Source organism: Monomorium pharaonis, chromosome 11 (assembly GCF_013373865.1).
Source record: "Monomorium pharaonis isolate MP-MQ-018 chromosome 11, ASM1337386v2, whole genome shotgun sequence".
Classification (NCBI taxonomy): Eukaryota; Metazoa; Arthropoda; class Insecta; order Hymenoptera; family Formicidae; genus Monomorium; species Monomorium pharaonis.
Window position 1 is genome coordinate 2,898,581 of NC_050477.1, and position 13,813 is coordinate 2,912,393.

Genomic DNA, 13,813 nt, shown 5'->3' on the forward strand with positions numbered 1-13,813 from the left:
ACCGAAAACGCAATACCATTGTGAGGAACAATTATTGGTTCATTAAAATGAAACAAATCGTTAGCGAAACCATACATGAGAAAGTTTGATAACTATTTTACGCAATCGTATTGGGTATTGCAAAGGGTATCTCGTTTTAATGATACAACAGGATCACAGACTACCAATTTGACAGATTTTTATTATTCTATCTTTTTATGATAATATTCAATAGAATCAAAATATTTTTGTCAAGTATAAGATTTATTATATATCACTTATCATACATGTACGTATATCATTAAATACATATGCACGCACGCGTATGTACATGCATACACGAAAATTTAACAGTGATGGTATAGAATTCACCCCTTCTATGAACCTCCAAAGAAGATTAATTCATGCAACAAAATATCTTTACATTTATATCTAAGATCTGGTCTCCATTATGCAAGCACGTATCTGTTCAGCTTTGCATCTCATTACTAAATTATCTGCAAATGCTGAAAATAAAGGTTTTGAGTAAACCGTTACCATAGTCAATAGTCGGCATCGTAATACCGTGTGCCGCAAAGTCCTTTTCACTTGTTAGATAGAATGTCTATGAGCAGTTATACGTTTTACGTTTACGCTAGAGAAACAATCACGGGACACACTCATAGGGAGCACCCCTCGTCAAAATCAAGAGTCTATTATTATGACCATATGTTTACGCCACGATTGTATCTTGACAGAGAGGGACGAACGTGTTGGGGTGAAGGGGCACGGTCGTGCACCTGCTCGAACACAACAGCATGTGGATAAGTGCGCATGGTGCGCGTTGGTAGAGCAAACACCCACGAAGAATATGTGTCATTCTATAAACAGGATGGCACACCATCACGCTGGTTTATTGCCGATTATTTTGTCTTTGAAATATTCGTTTTCTTGTTTTCCTTACCAAGGACTATACGCACGCAAAAATTCGATTATTTTTACTCGCATAAATCTTACTGCCACTATATACTAATGTCGGTATAATAAAATTATAATATTTTTAGACCTAAATATGTATGCCTCTTATTATGGAAATTTGCGTTTTCAGATTTAAACTGTAATATTCTCTTCAAATAATAAAATCATTTTTTAATAATAAAATTATTTAATACATTTCAAAATGTTTGGAAATTATTTTATTAACTTTTTAATCTTCTTACCTTCTTTGTTTTTAATTATAGTTTCTGATCATTATAGTTTAAGCTTTCTTTGCTTACACAACTACTTTAGTAAGCAAAGAAAATTACTAATATTTTTAGATGTTTAAAGAAACACAAGAAAATATCTTAATAATTTAATTTTAAAAATTAATATAATAAAATCTGATTTTTTTTTATTATATCAAAACTTTTCGTGTACAATTTTTTAGGTTTAGCCGATAATATCGTAAAGAAAATCAAATAAAATCGTTTAGAAATCTAATATACTTATGTTCTCTCTTTCTCTCTCTCTCTCTCTCTCTCTCTCTCTCTCTCTCTCTCTCTCAACAATATCGTAAAAAAAAGGTTCTGAGTTAGACGGCCGGATATACTGTGTCGGCTTAAATTAGCATCATTGGCGGATAACTGAAATCGACCGCGAAATATCTTACAACGCGCCATGGGCCTCGTGCGGCGCGGTGCGGTTCCTTCTCCCTTGGAGAAACGACGGTCTTAATAAAATTATCGTCAGGCCGAGTTTCGAGGACAAATCGACGTTTCAATTTTCTTAATGCGCTCATCTCCCCAATGGGGATATGCCCACGAGCCCGGCATGGGCAAGAAGGATATGGTCCTGACGGTAGGTCGTAAGGATCAGGGCTGGATTACCGACTAGGTATCACAAGGGCGCAAAGTAAGCCTTAAAATCCCCGGATATCGAAACGCATTATTTTTACGCTTACAAAAGTCTCGAATGGAAAAGCCTTGGAAATTAAAAAAAAGTAGCTGATTTTGATCTTATAATTTTTTATCTAGTCATTTGTCGAACAATAATCAAGTATTTAAGAAGTAGTGTTAAATATTTTTCAAATCACCATCAGCATCAATAATGTGAAACATTTGTATATGTTCTCGTACACAAAACATTGTTTTATAAAATAATCAAAAACGAAATCTTGTTTCGAGAAAATTATTTATGGTGTATGTATAATATACTAACGCGCGCAAGGATCATCAAGTTTAGAGCGTATGTTATCTCAAGGTCCGCTACTCTGAGGAAATTATTCCGTATCCTTCGAATCGTTGTATTGTAAGTGAAATTTAACAGAGAGAGATAGATGGCCAAGACTCGTGTGCCGGCGACACGTGTCGCCACGTGCCGCCACGTGACCGACCCGCTACGCGCTATTTGCTCTCATCCTTCCTTAAGTGCATTACTACTATTCCAATTATAGGGGTGGTAAATTAACGTGTCACAGTATTCCGCCTCGGACCCTTTCGCTGTCCGTTCCCTGATGTTCGACGCGTAACATAGTTGCGGATTTGATTTGTCATAACAGATTAACCACCCGCGAGCTTCGTACTCGACGGAGAATTTAAACCGCACCACGTTTGAAATTCGCGATAATAAATTTCAATAGTAAAGTTACAACAATAATTAGCAGCGCGGAACGCAGCTGGTAATTATATTAACGGTGCAAATGTTTTATGCAAATTCGTTTTTCATTCTGCTTAATTTTCGGCAGGTACGGCCTCGCTTGAGTGGCGGGAATATTAAAAATTGCATTAAATTAATATAACAAATATAGTTCTTTCTCCGTTGCACGTTATGTTTTTAATGTAAACACAACGTAAATTAAATTAAATTAAAAAAGCACTAATTAGTAATATATTCGAAAATTGCTTATGACGAATTGATTCGTTTTATACTCGTGATAACATATACCATTCTAGCTTATAATTTTATTTAATGTAACTGCTATGGAGATCACTACGTTTCTGTTTTAAGTATGAAACGGCAATCAGAGATAAATTTTATATATCCTTTATTTAATGACCATGTATTTTATTTTATACGTATGTAATGATTAACGCCGGTAAAATGAGATCGGTACCATATTCCTTCCACCTCCACACAGTGTTTTCCCGTAAAACACTAATTGCATATTTTAAATCGCAATCGTACCGCCGCAGAACTCTATTATGCGTAAATATAAAATTTTATCCATATTTTCCGATTATTCGTGCGTCACCTAGCATTAAATATGTAAATCAATTACTTATCATTTACATTTTTTATTCGTAATGATTTTATCAAATATCCAGTTGTATTAACATACGTGATGATGCAGTAAAAGGTAATGTATTTTCGATCAGAGTGCATTTTTAACATTTCATATTTTAATAAATAAAAAAAATAACTTTTATGCTAAATGTCACGTTTCTCGCTGCAGTGCTATACGTTACATTACAATTAGCTACGTTTGTGTGAGACTACAATGTATAAAAGGATTAATTGTAAAAATGCTCTTCGCTATGTCGATTACGATAGAAAACAGATAAAACACATCTCTCGGGAGCAAAAATAAAACAAAAGGTTTAACATCAAGAAAGTAAGTAACGTTCTATGCAATCTATTCACATGAGAAGCTTTAACGAAATAAAATTATTTGTTAAGATAAACAAAAAATTTTAAAAAAGTGAGAAAAACTTTATGGAAATATATGTAATAGTAAGAGACAAACTTTAGGGAATTTAATAAAGATTTGATACGGATGAATACAAATCTAGGATAGATGCTGCAAGAGTGAGACTCACGCAATTGAAAATGAAGGAATAATGAGAATTGAAAAACAGTAAAGACGAAGAAGAGAGGCGTGAAACGGGTAGGAGGTGTTTCCTAAGTGCAAATCACTGAAAGCACGAACCGACAGATAGATCTAAAGGTAGAAGGTGATCTCAGCGAGCTGCTCTAGACAGAAGAGCGATGGAGACAGATATAATCGCAAAGAGGGAGGATCGACGGACTGGCAAACAGGGGAGACAAGAGAAAAAGAGGAGAGAGAGAGAGAGAGAGAGAGAGAGAGAGAGAGAGAGAGAGAGAGAGAGAAGGGGGAGGAGAAATAGAGAGAGAATGAGAGAGAGAGAGAGAGAGAGAGAGATGGACGGTCGAATTTCGTCCGGGAGTGGCGCAGCTCGTTTGAGGGGAGCGTGAATGGGTGCGCGGGAGTTGATCTGGGAGAAGCCTCCATTAGATGATGTCTACCGTCGCCATATATGCGGCGCATTATTGCGGCCGCCTGTTAACTAGGCAGAACGTCCGTACGCAATTACGTTCCGACGATCGTTGCGCATACCTTAGCCCTCCAAGTTAATTCACATCACCGAATTGCTACAATTCCTATCATCCTAAATTTAATACTACAAGCAGCATTATAATCTAGAAAGTAATAAACAGTTACGGGAACTGTGAGCTTATTTTTCGCGTATGATTAATAATCACAGAGTCAAATTAGTCGGTAAAGTCAAGCTAAATGGATCACAAAGCCGTAGCTCTGAATTAAAGTAACATAATATTATATTTCAAAATAAACACAATTATTATTTTTTTTATTAGTATAAAGAAGAAACGATCATAACGAATACTAAACCTTTAAATTATCCAAATCAAATTTTTGAATAATGTACAATAACTTATGCGTATTATTTTAATCCGTAACACACTTTAAGATATCACGCTTATAATAATTTTAAATAATTATTAAAGGTTTACGAGTAACATATATAGTAGCAAACACTTGTATAATTTTTAAATTAATAGCAATTGCAAAAGTTACGGATAAGGATATATCGTTTTTAAAAAGTGCATTTTTTATCTCACAAAATATTTTACTAGCTTCACAAACTCATACACAAAATAAATGCGGGAAACTAAATTGAAACTAGAAATGCCTATCGATTTCTTATTTACACGGTTGCTTCCCCTTAATTTTCATCTCTGTTCAATGATTCGTTCATAATTTCTACGAAAGTGTTATCCTTTCGTTTGGGAAAACAACACCCGCGTATGACGAGTGGCGCGCGTGATGGATGAGGAATGATTACGCAAGAATATCACTTTATCATATTTAGCAACAATGAGACCTCAAAAACTCACCGTCGTGCGAAATATCACACCCTATGCGACGTGTCTGTGACAAATAAATAGGTATTCAGTAGTCTTATTTTATAACTCTTTTTGTTACCGAGATTTATTTCACGATAAAAAATTAACTATTCACTCTAAATTATCAATTCACTCTAAGTATAGTATTAAACTTTCAGCAATCAAATATTTTCGTCTTCATATAAATTCTATTTCTTTAGTTTAGCTTATTAACTGGCGTATTATAATTTTAAAATGTGTCTAAAGATAAAGTAGCAAACGTAAATATAATTCACTCTGTACTAATATCCCAACTTTTAAAACTGCTAAAATCATGAAAGCAAAAAGTAATACAATCTCTATAATGGTGAAAATTCTCACGTTCATTGGAGCGAGAATATAATGCTGCAAATTAGCGAATTCCGCGACAATATGCAACGGCGTATCAATTTTTGATCACACGCGGCATTTAACAGCAGCGTGTAATAATATCGTTTTCGCGAAAATGTCCGATCATTATTACGTTATCGATAGAGATGACTTTTGATTGCCCTACTCGAGTAATAATTATCCCTTTGTGTTACAAATAAAAATGAAACCCACAGTGGTAACACAGACATGCGGCTCCCAATATTAAAAGAATAATTATATTCCGTTACATTAAAAAAAAAAAAAAAAAAAACTTAATACGCAACATTATGTTACCTTGAGGGAATACTCTAATTGCGCAACATAATCAGTATAAAGCCACTGAAAAATAATACAAAAGATGAATACGCGTAATTTTCCATATTTTGATCATATCAATAGAATGTCATAGTGGTAACATGTGTACGAAAACGAAGGCAAAACAAACGTATGATTTATAGTCGTGTAATCGTCGCGAGTCGCGACGATGCAAACGAGAGAAAAAAAATTAACGACTGCGTCCGCACCTGCGCTTGCACGTGGCCAAGTAGATACATATGTGCAAGGACAACGTAATGCTTTTATATTTGAGACATAACAACATCCCAGACTGGAGCTGGTATTTAAAAGAAATTAATCCTCCTCTTCGACGGAGGAGACAAACCGATAGTTTGCTTTCGTTAAGTTTGCTTTCGTGTGTTTCATTGACGTGTAACAAACAATAAAGAACGAGATCGTGAAGTAAGAAGTAAATTTTACAAGAAGCTCGAAATACACGTTGGACACTATTGACATTAAAACAATTAAAGACCCGTATATAATTTTGACAATTTTCAACTGAACCTGAAGTACGGAACCTGCGCTTCCTCTTTTTTTTTTTAATATTTCCATTCCACACATGTTATTACTTGCGTTCGGAAGTAGCGTGTAAACGTGTAAAATTGTTGACAAAATTACAGTCGATTTTCAACGGCCGGTCGTAATTAGTTGATGAGAAACTGATGAGTTTGTTTCTGCACGGAATTCCAAGTCCATTATCATTTCTAACTAATTGACTTTGATGTTTAAGGCGTCTAATGAATTGCTAAATTGATGATTGTTCACGCACACGAGTATTAGCCGGACGAATGCGCATATGCACGCACGCACATATACGCACGCGATCTCGTCTATAATTCATACGTAATCGTTACTTTTCACCTGCTATATCTCTTATTTTCTCTCATGACCTATTTCTTTCGCGTTACGGTTGCACACACGCGAAAGTCATTGACTCGAATCTACGTTTTGCTACTCGATAAAAATCGTTGCTGTAAGCATCTCTAAACGACCCTCCAAATATCATATAAATCGTCGGTATTTTTACTTTTATCCAAAACTACGTATTATTTCTAATTTTTATCCCGCGGTAGGTCAACGGGTAGATTAAAGAGTTGTAAAATTCGTAAAAAACGTCATTTCCAATTTATATGTCCCAAGTGCAAGAAATTTTTTTAATAATTAATAATTTCTCAAAGTAACTCCGAGGGAAGAGACAAATTAATTATTATACGTAACAGGAATAACACGATGGCGCCTCGCGAATTCTTCCCAGGCAACCCTTACTTACACTATCTTACTATATTTTTTTAATTGTCACCTACCGATCTCGTCTCGTCGCGATTCGAAACGCAAGGGGGGAAACGCCGACGATTGGCAACGCTAAACGCTCCTTCGCCTCGTGTGGCTTTACATCGCTGTGTCTTATACCAGAGATCGCTGCACAGCCGGAGAAGGATAGGAGAACGAGCAAGAGAACTGAGCATGGCGGCTGAGTATAGTGTGGATGGTTTGGATCGATGAGAGAAAGCCGCCGGTCTGATTGGCGGGGCCGCGGGGGCGGAACAGGACGTAGCCAATGAACGTGGCTATCCCCGACATATAGTGGTTACGAAATCACTGATTTTTACGCTCGGCGCCCGTCAATTTCGACTTTACTGTAAATACCGTAAATCGAATGGTCGCAATTTAGTTATCGTTACCGCCGCAGCGCCAAGATAAGTATCGGCGTGATATTTACATGGTCGACGTACTTCCACGTCGTCTCCACGCACTGCAACTGTGAATTGTCGAGAAACCCCCGATGCGAAAAAGAAAAACAATTCTTTCACTTATTATTTCACAATATTGTTCTACACGTAGCAACGAAAAAACGCGATACGCGGTCGCGTTGAATCTCGTCGGTTCTTTCCTCGCTTTTTCGGCAAGCGCATCGAATGCACCATTCGATTTGGGCAACGGCGCGGAAGAGAGTCATATAGGCATATTACTGAATTATTCTACCACTCTTCTCTCGTGCGTCACGTGATGAGTACCGATTACGAGATAGCAACGAAACCAATACGTATTGATTCGGGCGATAATTTTGATGTACCTTGTATTATCGACTGTCGAATTAGTACAGTGTCATTAAACTTCCGAGGAAAAAAACAGAGATAAAATGTTACGATATCATATCATTCATCTAATATCAGCGGAATCTCATAATGCGGTTTAATAACATAAATGCTTGCATAATTTTGCAGACACTAATATTTCCTCTACGAACAGTGATAGAATTTATTTTTTAACTAATTTTCTTTTTATTAACAAAGAGAACAAAGAAAAAATTATTCAAGAAAAATATTGTCTAACTGTGTAACAATTGTAATAATGAGTAACATTTTTTAGAGAATATAAGTTTTTATCTTATTAGATATGAACAAATTGAATAGCGCAACTTTACGCGCTAGTCAGAAAAAAAATCTCCCCTGCGAGATTATTTTCCACATTTAATTTATTATTTAACAATATCTTTCCCAGGCTGTATGCATGCGAGTGTGCTGGTGTCGTAAACTCTAAATATTTTTGGCCATATATTCCATGTAGATAATAAATAGTACGAATACGTCGTGATTTATAGCGTTTCATTGTTTATGTAAGAGCGCTAGAGTGAAATTTTCATGCGATCTCGGATAGAAAGCGTCGCATTTGTTTATAGACACAGTCTAGACAAAAAGAGCTCGATAAGCGTGCGAAGTCTCGCCGTCGAGTGAAGCTATCTTCGGTGTCATAGGTGCGCAATAATTAATTATTATTCACTGATTTAACAGTCTCCTTGACAGGCATGTTGAACTCTGTCTGACCTCAGGCAACTCCGATTCGGCCATTGATCTCACGAAAGCAAGAGTTGTCAATACGCCGACCCAAATTTCAACATCACATTATTCCTTTTTATGCCATTCAATGCTGTTTGAAATACATTTCGCGATAAGAGCTCCGGGTCCTATCGAAATACATTTATCAAATCAATCTAACACATATCGTCTATATCTATTAAAAGTTATTACCGATGTGAATTCCAATTCTAATCAAATATGCATCATGTTGTATTAAATACGAGAGAGATATAAAAGGTTTGTACAAATAGCAATTAGCTGAGAAATATCACAATGCTGTTATTCTATCGCAAAAAAATCATATTATTGTTTTCAAAGAAACGATTGATTACAGTAGGATAATTATATAAGTAATTATATAAACGATAAATATACATGATGATATGAAAAAAATGTAATTAAATGTAAAAACTTATACAATAACTTATTTCAATATGACAACTTTAGTACTTCTGCAGTTTAGAATGGCTTTATATTAAATATTTCTATCGCGTTGAGAGATAATTGAAGTTTGAGATATATGTGCTAATAATGTCTGTCAATGTTTTAAAATTTGGATAAAGCAAGTGTCTCCGTCTCCGTAGCAGTGGATCTTAAATGGTTCAACAACTGTTAAAGTGAAACCGAAGTCGGAGACATTTTGCATTAAAGAGCTTAAAGGATGCAGTATCACGTGCATAAAGCAAGCGTTATCTTATTGGCACTTAAAATCGCATGTGAATTTCAAAGAGACGATTTCGAGGAGCATTACACTTTTATTAAACGTCGAGACGCAAAACCGAGCGAAATAATATTAGAAATGGCGGAAAAGCACGATGTCTGATCGCACAAGAGCGAATTTTGTCCGAATTTTGTCAGAATCGCATTAATTTATTCCACCTTTCGTTAGCGCGACTGTAGCGAAATGTCGTTTCTGAAGTCACTTAATCGGGTTTCGCATTGAGAGTAAAAAAATTGCCACGGAAAGAGTTAACGGAGAAACGGTAGGGCGACTGTGAACCAAAGATAGATAGATAGATAGAGATAGAAAGAGGGAGAAAGAAAGAGAGAGAGAGAGAGAATATTAAATTAGAAAATTTCATAAATTCCCTTTAGCGATCTCTTAGACGATTCGCGCTTCAAGACCCGTGTTTTTCGCTTGAAATCGTAATGAGCCGCGTCAGGCTAAATCTACATAGCTAGGTATCCGTTCCATATTTTGCGCGACGACGACACCGACGATCAGTTTCTCTTTTTTCCAGTCTGAACGTATTTTATATTTTCATATTGTTCATACAATCGATCCCGAAAAAATAATTGCGAGTGACCAAACAAGCTGGGAAAAAAATAATAATTAATTAACTATTATTTCTCCAGAGAGAACGGTTAAGATGAAAAATAATGTAAATGAATCATTATTGAAATCTGCGTTTAGATAAAAACTGTGAGAAAAATAAAGAGATAATACAAAAGTAACGATTCGCGTATCAATTAGGAACGATTGATATTTTCTCGATGCCGACACCGTTTGCCGAATAAATATTTTTTGCCGAAAAATATCAAATAAATACATTTCGTGTAAAAGCGAGAAATTATTTCACAAGATATTCGCTATAAAGATTTTACTGGTAGAAACAAATGCTTTCGTTTTTACGCTATGTTTAAAAAATTTATCTTACCTCAATTCGCGCAACGTAATATCGATGACGATGAATCGCGAGAGAACGTGCTCCGAGAATATTGCGAGAAAGTACGTAAGAATCTTCGCGGAAGTTTCACCGGTAATTATCTAAAGTTACCAAGGGCCACGGGAGTCAAAGTGTGAAGTCGTGTTCGAAGTCTTTCTGCACTTCAACGCTCCTTCGCGCCGGTTAATAACAAATGAGCCGGGCTGCGAGCCCCTCACTTTTGTTATAATCGGAGACACTTGCCCTCGTACAGTTACTGTCTACCATTCTGCATTATTCAGTGAATTCATTTGTAGCATTCTAAACAGCCAACTTATATCTTTCGCTTCCTTAACGCTTTTGTTGCTTACATTTAACGACAACTCTCTACGGAGGAAACTAGAAAATTTTATTATATTTTATTAGAGATAAATTTTGTGTTTTATTTCTTTAAGACTTTCAAAGACTTTAAATCCTTAATATAATCCAAGTCTGTCTTGCTCTGCTATATTTTTATGATAATTATTCTGATTCTTGTTTAAAAATTAACTCTCTTTTAGGAAAGATGTCCAAAATATTTTCATCGTCTATAGTCGACAACATTTTTTATTTATCGCATTTAAATAAGTATTATTGTTTGTTAATTTGTCTAATATTTTTATAAGATCGCGCACTTATTGATTTTATGATCAAATAAAATATATCAAATAAGATTTACGACTAAATTATACAAGTATTCTGTTGAGACGAGGCAAAAATTGCTGTTTGTCGTTTGTAAAAATTATTGTTACTTTTTACGGCTGTTTATAAGCAACATTTACAACAACTTTTAAGGCACTCTTTTATTTTACGATTTGATCACAACAGATATTGTGGAGTTTAAAACAAAATTTTTCCCGACAGAAATGCCATTTCGCATTTTGCGTCTCGCGCTCCGCTGCGCCCCACGACAATGTTCAATCAAATTTTTCGCCGTGCGTATCTCGCAGCAAAAAAGGTCAAATTTTCGATATTCGTGCGCCACGCCATATCGTCCAATCTAAAGCATCAGTATGATCCTCCGGCACGGTGTGGCAGTTGATTTACAATCGGCCGCGGGAATTCGCTTGATAATCAAACGAGAGTTTCGGATTGGATTTGTACGGCGCGTTGCACTGTGTCTCTCTATATTCGGGCCATGCCGGGCCGGGCCGAGCCGGGCCGCGCCGCCGTTACGCGCGCGAGCGCGGGCGGTATCGGCCATGTGAAGGAAAATCAATTAGCCGGGCAAACTGATTCGACTGCGTCTGTTTACTCGTGCGAGTCCGCAATGTGTTTCGCGTCGTAGCACTAGGCGCTTCCGCGCATATATGTATATGTATATGTATATGTATGTATACGCACTTGTACATATGCGCCTGTACAGAGCCGCTACGCACACAACGTGCCGATGCAACGAGGCGCTTTTGTGCGCCGCTGATGCACCGCGCCGGAGCTCTCGTACTCCGCACGCTGCAATACACACGCATGTATCTTGATATACGTATAGACACACGCGCACACAATGTTCCATCGCGCACCGTACAAATGCGCGCACGCATACATATTCACGCACCGCGTCCATACATAGAAGCGTACATAGAATTTAAGAGAGATGACGTGCGTTATAGCGTGCGATGCTTAATGCGCCACAGCATATTGTTGCGTAAGCGTATTAGCCTTGTTCAAAGAATTGGACTAGTTCGCATTCTCTATATAGCTGTGACTGATCGACCATGTGAGTCTAGCTAATTTTGGATTAATTCCTTTTATTGATGAAATTTGAGAAAGATGAAAATGTATAATTTAAAGTACATTAAGGCATTCTTTTCTTAAATCCTTTAGGGATGTCCTGAATAATAGATAGTTTTCAGTCTCGTTCGTGTTTTCCAGAAGAGCGAAATTTTTTTTTATAAACACATAAAACGTTAAAAGGGGTTTTTGTGCTTGACGATTTAATTCTTTAAATCTAATCCGCACGGTGTTCAAATATATCTGTCACCGTTTATTCAATGTTACAAGATTTTACTCTTATTTCTCTTAATTATTTATATAACTCCTTATAATCAATAACATCCTTTCTGATACTATATAATTTTGCATCGATAATGTTTCGTCGATAAATGGTATTACATCGAATACTTGAATAATATGTATTTGCAATGCAATTTTTTAATTACTTTTTATCATAGAAGAGGATTAATAACAATATTTGAAAAAAAAAACTTTCATAATTTATTCTTGTCTTTAAAAAAACATAATATGAGAAGTTTCTGTTTGCATCATTTGATTACCTACTCTTAGAAAAGATTAAACTACATCCTGTCGATGGTAATAATCATATCCAAGGTGTCAATCAAACCTTTTCAAATGATCGAGATGTATTAAAAATATGAAGCAAATAGCATCAAATCATATGATATCTTGTTCGAGTTAAACAGACAAAAGGCGAGATAATCTCATCAATGAGCATTTGACAATCGCGCAAAAATACAACATGTGACATTCGTCGAGACAAAAGACACTACATTATGTTCATAATTCTTCAAGTTAAAATATCTTACTCAGTAAAACACCAAATGTGTTCCGCGAGTCGCACAAGAGATACCGTTAAATTCCACCTGAAATCAAATCGAAAAATGAGTTTGGTCTATTTAATTTTTTCACGATAGTTTGTCTCGATGAATATTTGACAGTCGGGCGTAAAAGGGGCATCGATGTCTACCCAGTGCGAAGGATGACAAATGACTGAAAAATCATGTCAAATGCGCGCTGAGTGGCACGTATATCTGCAATCGAACCTCGATGATATATTGTGCGTACACGTCGATTTCAAGTATCGCCACGGACGCGCATGGGACGTGTGACATGTTAATAAAATACGTCGCTTCGGAAGAGTGATGTATTCATATTAGTCTCGGTGCCCGTAATGACATAATCATTGTCATCAAGAAAATTCTGCGCGAGTGCAGAATTGGCCGACGCTTTAATAAGGACGATATTGAATTACCTAGTTCTGCACGGATCCTAAAATGACTCATTTAATTTGCGACGGCGTCGCGACGCCGGTATGCCCCGATTCTGTCAATCTTTCCACTTCGCTTTAAATATAATATAAATGTATACGTATGTATATATCATGTATGTATATATATATATATATATATATATATATATATATATATATATATAGATACGTATGTGTTTGTAGAGGTGAGAGAGCAGAGAGAAAGAAAAAGAGAGAAAGAGAACGGACAATGCGAGCGACAGTACGTTTCGCGCACGCGTGCGTGTCCTGCGGCGTTCGGCAAAAATAAAATATGCAGACGAGATAAATATTAAGCGCCGTTGACAGGTAAATCTCGTAACACGTTCGATTTCCATTTGGATGAAAATACTTCTCGGCTACGGTCATTAGCCGCGCACTGAAATTGGTTAGTCTACGCGAGACTCGAGAACCGC

At 36.3% G+C, this 13,813-nt stretch overlaps 1 protein-coding gene across 4 annotated transcripts in view; it reads left to right on the top strand.

Moving 5' to 3' along the window:
* Nucleotides 1-13,813, top strand: part of LOC105831190 (inhibitory POU protein) — a 44,142-nt gene that overhangs the window by 14,165 nt on the left and 16,164 nt on the right. The gene's annotated exons all lie outside the window — the stretch shown is intronic.